Raw genomic sequence first — 7282 nt, 5'->3', positions numbered from 1 at the left:
GTTGGTTTGGCGAGCTAGTGTTTACCAATATAACTTGAGTCACACTTGAATTATGCACATAACCTTTTTTCCTAAGTTAAGTAAGGTATACTAAGAGTACTAAAACACTTAGTGCCTAAAATTAAATGTAACAGCCCGTTTTCAGTGAAATCAGAATAGTAGTTTTGGGACCATAAATCCAACATGAAAATATTTATTTTATTATTATTTTAATATTTACAGTATGCTAGTAATGTCATATAAAAAATTCGTTAAGAAATATTACGTTCAAAATTAGAGTTCCATAAGTAAAAGGTGTCAAATTGCTATGAATTTTTAATATATGGGGTCTTAAATGGTAATTAGACCATTAATATTAATAGTGGACAAAGATTGTAGCATCCCTCACCTGTATTCAACGCCGGAATAGGGTTAATGAGCATGTCCAGACTTACAACACATTTAAACATACATTTCACATACATTTAGTCAATTCATTCACAACAAAATATTTCGTCTCTAAAACGAGCCTACGAAGCCCAAACATACATTAGGAGTGGTTTGGGACTAAACCGATAACTTTGAGAACTTTTTGAACACTTAAGAAATTTTCTCAAAAACATGGGACACATGCTCGTGTGGCCTGGCCGTGTAAGAAGCACAGCCAACAAACACACTCGTGTCACAGGCCTTGTGGACATTCGAAATGGGAGCACATGGCCGTGTCCCAGCTCGTGTCCGACCCCGTGTAACTCTCTGACTTGGGTCACACGGCCAACACACATACCGATGTGGCTAGCCCATGTGCCCTAAAAATAGCCATACAAGCCCGTGTGCCAGGCCATGTGCTAGGCTATGCCAAACCTATAGGGTATACTAACTTATGCCACACGGCCAAGTCACACGCCTGTGTATGAGGCCGTGTGGAGCATACTGACTTGGTTTTAATTTCAACACCAGGGGACACACGGCCGTGTACATGACTGTGTATGATACACGGCGAAGACACACGCCCGTGTGGATAAAAATAGGCTATTTACCAATCCATTTTGTCACCCATACTTGTGCTTACCTATATCAAACTCAAAGGCACTGATACATAACATCAATAGGTTTTTTAAATCAACAAATTCAAACAAAAATCTTGCATATTCAATACTTCCATTCTCTATACACACTAATCACTAAACATGTCATACTATTTATACCAAATTCACATTTATAATTCAACTATTTATACACTTCCAAACATGCATCATTATAAATCAAAATCACCAGCATATAACTACTCTAGTATCAATCATTTCACCTCCACAATCTTCATAACTCACAAGCATCATATATCTATCCATGAACTCGCAATACATCTATATATGAACATATATATATACATAACCAAACTAACCAAATCAAGCCAACTCTCATGACTATATATACAAACCAAAACATATCAATTCAGAAGCCCACTAAAATGACAAAATTCACCACCAAAATACATATCAAAATGACCAAAGCCCCTATACATGCCATATACTTAAAACAACAGCTCAAACATATCAAATTGATAGTTGGATAGTGTGATGTGGTCTTTGACGATCCCCGAGTCTCAGCTAGCTTTAAGATCTATATAAAACATGGAAAAATAAGCAAGGTAAGCTTTATATCTTAGTAAGCTCGTATGAAATAACTCAATCTAAACATGAATATAACATGAATATACAAATTATCAATTTCAACATATCAACTTGTAATTCATTTAACTTACAAACCTTTCACATTTTCAATCGTAATCTTATATATCAACTTCACAACTTCTTTGATTTAAGCTTATACTGTTCATGTACATACCTGTACAATCTCGTATCAATCTTATACACATCCACGTCTTTTATTTACCCATTGAACCATTCAGAATACTATCGGATACTCGAAAAACTCACACCAAAGTGCCAATATCATGGCTCGAAGCCAACTCAATGTATCTCGCACCTGAAGTGCCACATATATAGTTTAAGCTACCTCAATCTCATATCACATATACTACTCACACTAGAGCTATCAACGGGCCTGCTCACATAAGTTGTGGGTCAAGACGTAGTTACACGGTGCTACTCACACAAGCTGTCAAGTAACAGCAACACATGTCAGTATACTCAGCCATTGGTAGGACGTACAAGACCAACACCCAGATCATATAATCATAACAATCCCCTAATGACATGTCACTAGTATCCAAACCTATTCCTAAGGTTCAATTGATATTTTAAATGCCTTATCGTTGTCGAACCATTGTTGAACATATTTGTAGTCTCGTAATCACATTTTATGCAATATCAAAACATTTAAAATACATTTATAATGAAACTTATTACATACAAACTTGCCTCGAATGTTGAAACGGTGAAACGAGTCAACTATTCGTAACTTTGTTCTTTCCCCGATCTAATTCTTGATAATTAAGCTTGCATGTGGCCGGACCCCAAAACTCTCCCATATCTTCTTAAGCTTTCAATTTTTGGTGAAAAATATTGAAGAAGAAAGATGATAGCTTTAGTTACTTAAAAATTTTACTTATTAATTCATTAAATTACAAATTTAACCTTAGTTATATAACCAAAAAATCATTTAATACTTGCCCATATTTGTCCACTCAAGCTATAATGGTATAATTACCCCTTAAGGACCTTAACTATTTAATTTCATAGCTAATAGACCTTTTTAGCGTATAGAACTCCAATTTTTCACTTTACACGATTTAGTCCTTTTTATCAAATTAAACACTCAAATGATAAAATTTCTTAACAAAACTTTCACAGAAACATATTTTCATGCTGTAGACATTAAAATAATAATAACATAATTATTTTGACCTCAAAATTGTGGTTCCAAAACCACTGTTCTGATTTGACAAAAAAAGGCTGTTATAACTCTTTTAGGGATTTTCGACCCCGAAAATCTTACCAATGAATAGGTTAGGGTACTATTTTCTCATAGTTTCTTTGGGTTCCCACATAACCTCTTCAACCATGTGAAGTTTCCACAAGACTTTTACTAAAGCTATGCTTTTATTTCTCAACTGTTTAACCTCTCGAGCTAAAATTCTAATCGGTTCTTTATTGTAAGTCATGTCAGGTTGAATTTCAATCTCTTCCGAAGAAATTATATGTGATGGATTTGATCTATATTGACGCAACACTGACACATAAACACATTATGAATTTTCTCTAACTCAGTCGGTAGAGTTAGCCGATATGCTACTGGCCCTATTCTTTCAATGATCTCGTACAGCCCAATGATACGCAAACTCAATTTGCTTTTGTGACCAAATCGAAGTATCTTATTCCATGGAGAAACTTTCAGAAATACTTTATCGTCGATCTGAAAGTCAATGTCTTTACGTTTTAAATCTGCATATGATTTCTGTCGATCTAAAGCTGCTTTCAGACTGTCACGTATTACTTACACTTTATCTTTAGTCTCTCGAATCAAATCTACTCCATGAATCTTTTTCTCACTAAACTCAGTCCAATACAATGGAGTTTGACATTTGCGACCATACAAAGCTTCATACGGTGTATCTTTATGCTCGACTGAAAGCTATTGTTATATGCAAATTCAACTAACGGCAAATATTTCTCCTAATTACCTTCGAACTCCAACACACAATAATGAAACATATCTTCAAGAATCTGAATTACTCTCTCAAACTGACCATCGGTTTACAGATGAAATGCTGCACTAAAATTCAACCTCGTACCTAGAGCTTTTTGCAACTTCTTCCAAAATCGCTATGTAAACCTCGGATCTCTATCTGAAATAATTGAAACTAGCACCCAGTGTAGTCCAACAATCTCAGATATGTATAATCCAGCTAATTTATCAAGTGAATGGTTAGTACGTACCAGAATGAAATGCTTAGACTTCGATAATCAATCTACAACAACCCAGATAGCATCTTTCTTTTCAGCTGTAGCAATCCTAAAGGCACTTGATGCACAACTTTGACTTGTTGACAAATCAAACACTTCGATACAAGCTCAGAAATGTCTCTTTTCATACCCGACACCAATACAATTGTTTCAAGTCATTGTACATTTTGGTACTCCCTAGGTGAATAGATAAACAACCATTATGTGTTTCATTCAAAACTTTCTGTATGAGTTCAGAATTCTTTGGTACGTAGATTCTACCTCAAAACATTAAGCAATGATCAGATTCGATTTGATAGTCAGAATCACTAGTCGACTCACATTGCATTCTTTTAGCTTGTAATTCGTTATCACACTTTTGAACTTCACAAATTTGCTGAAGAAAAGTCAGTTTAGCTTTCAACTCTGCTAGAATCGAACCATCATCAGACAAAGCCAGTCTTGTATTCATCGCTCTCAAAGCAAATAGAGATTTTCTATTCAAAGTATCTGCGGCTACATTTGCTTTCCCTAGATGATAATCAATTATTAACTCATAATCTTTCAATAGCTCAAGCCATCTCCGTTGTCGCAAATTCAAATCTTTCTAAGTCATTATATACTTTAAACTTTTGTAATCGGTAAAGATGTGGCATTTTTCACTGTACAAATGATGTCGCCAAATTTTCAATGCAAACACAATAACAGCAAACTCTAAATCGTGCATCGGATAATTCTTTTCATGCGGCTTCAACTATCTCGAGGCATAAGCTATAACTTTTCCTTCTTGCATCAAAACGCATCCTAAGTGATTCAATGACACGTCACCATAAATCATGAATTCTTTACTTGACTCGGGTTGAACCAACACTAGTGCCTCAGTTAACATTGCTTTCAACTAATCAAAATTCTGTTGACATTTCTCAGACCACTCAAATTTCACATCTTTTTGTAGCAATCTAGTCATAGGTGTAGCAATCATCGAGAACCCTTTAACAAAATGTCGATATTAACCAGCTAACCCCAAAAAGCTTCTAACTTTAGATACATTTCTCGGTGGTTTCCAATCAACAACTGCAGAAATCTTGCTCGGGTCAACTCGTATGCCTTCAGCTGAAACAATATGTCCCAAAAATTTGACTTCTCGAAGCCAGAATTCACACTTGCTAAATTTAGCAAATAGCTGCTTATCTCTCAAAGTTTATAATACAATTCTCAAATGCTCGGCATGCTTAGACTCATCACATGAATAGATCAGAATGTCTTCAATGAACACAACAATGAATCTATCTAAATACGGTCTAAAAATCCAGTTAATCAAATCCATAAAGACTGCAGGAGCATTAGTTAATCCAAAAGGCATAATAAGGAATTCATAATGTCCGTCTTATTCTGAACATAGTTTTTGGTACATCTACATTTTTCACTCACAACTGATAATAACCAAACGTAGATCAATCTTTGAAAACACTATTGCGCCTTTCACTTTATCAAATAAGTCATCTATTCTCTACATTGGATACTTGTTGTGACAGCCCTAAAATGACCCTAGTCGGAAAGCAGTTTCGGGACCGCTAAACTGAGTCATCAAATTATTTGAATATGATATTTTATTGTCTAAAATATGTGAATATGAATGTGTGAAAGTTTTGAGCTTCGATTTAGTCGATTGCATGTGAATTTAGTAATAGGACTTATGTGTGACACTTTTGAAATGTGATAGGTTAATCCATAAGGATCTATTAGTGCATGTAATCAAAAGGGTGGACTTGCATGTCAATTTCCCCCATTTAATTACTAGTGGCCAGCCATGACAAAGGGTGATGGGCAAAACATGTCATAAAACATGTTGTGCTAATGGTTTATGGGAGAAAGGATAAAATAATAATGGGAAGGTAAATGATGACAAAAAAAAAAATGTGTGTGGTTGCCCCCCCTTCCATTGCCGTGAATTGAAGGAAGAAAACAAAAGAAAAAAAATGTTCATCTTCTTCTCCTACCTTTCTCAAGCCGAAACTAACCAAGAAATGGAAGAAAGCACACCTAAGGCATTCGGCCATCTTGTGTGGGGGGAATTAAGGTATGGTATCATGTGATTCTTTTGGAATTTTTGTGAAGTTGAGTTTGTTTTGGTGCTCATAACATGACCCATGTGTTAATTTTTGAGTTTGTGTTGCAAGAAACATTTGGTTATGTCCTTATATGTCAAATTGATGATAAATTTTTGATATTTGGTGAATGAATATGGGTTTCGGTCATGGTAGATAACAAAGAATGTGGTTGTTGTTCTTGTTAATTTGGATGAATTTTTGGTGGATAGGTGCTTGAATCAAACAAATGATCATGTGTGTACACTAGGTGCTAGTTGAGAAGAATCGGTCACTATATTGGAGGCCATTGCCGAATATGAGTTTAGTTATTGAGTTGATGGAATAAAAGAATGCCTAAAGATGTGTCACAACAAATTATATGTTAAGCTAAGGTTGTTAAATTATCAATCTTTCTTCCTAGCCGAATATGTGTTTATAAAGTTGAGTTGTTAAATAGATTTTGAAGTTAGCCCATGCATTTATTTTTGAATTTAAGAAGAATGATACATTCGACTATGCTTTGATGTGCTTGGATTGTAGTTCATTGAGTAAATGATTGAGGAATGGTTAGAAGAATTTGAATGCTAAACTAGTTGATTTGTTTGATGATATATATATGTATTCGGCAATGGGATAAAATGTGTATTAAGGTAAGTTTCAAGGTGACTATGCTTGTGATGTTGGGTTAATATTCGGCATTGAGTAATGTGGGGTAAGGTGATTAATTGGCTATGAAATTAGCTAAATTGAATAGGTATGTTTAATAATATGCTTAGTATAATGTATGATCTTATAACTCGGTTTGGTATTGAGATAAATGTTAGATGTATGATTGGATTTTGGTATGTGTTAAATTGGTCAATCAAAGATTAAATGATATGTGATTGCCAAATGTGATTGTTAAGTGAATAATATTAGTTAAGTACTTAAGCAAATCTATTGTTTTACTTAAGCTTAAGAGCAAAGAGGATCAAAGTCGGATAGGGGAAAAGAGAAAGTAAACGAATAGCCGTGGACATCTAATCGTCGACCACTTCCGAGGTAAGTTTTAAGTGATTAAACGTTGAGTAAATTCAATCATAATAGGACATAATGAGTTGATTTAAAAAGATATGATGTGGCCATGATATGTCTTAAACTCAAATGGTAAGTTCATATGTGTTTGGACTTGGAAGGTTAAGAGCAAATTGTAATAATTTGCTTTGGACAGCAGCAGTAACGTGATTTTAGAAAATCACTATAAATTGTTGGTGTGGAATTATAGGCCGAATAAAATATGTAATCAAGGCTTAATTAGTCTAGTTT

Source organism: Gossypium hirsutum, chromosome A13, assembly GCF_007990345.1.
Source record: "Gossypium hirsutum isolate 1008001.06 chromosome A13, Gossypium_hirsutum_v2.1, whole genome shotgun sequence".
In the NCBI taxonomy this organism is placed as follows: Eukaryota; Viridiplantae; Streptophyta; class Magnoliopsida; order Malvales; family Malvaceae; genus Gossypium; species Gossypium hirsutum.
Note: the sequence above shows the minus strand (reverse complement) of the source record.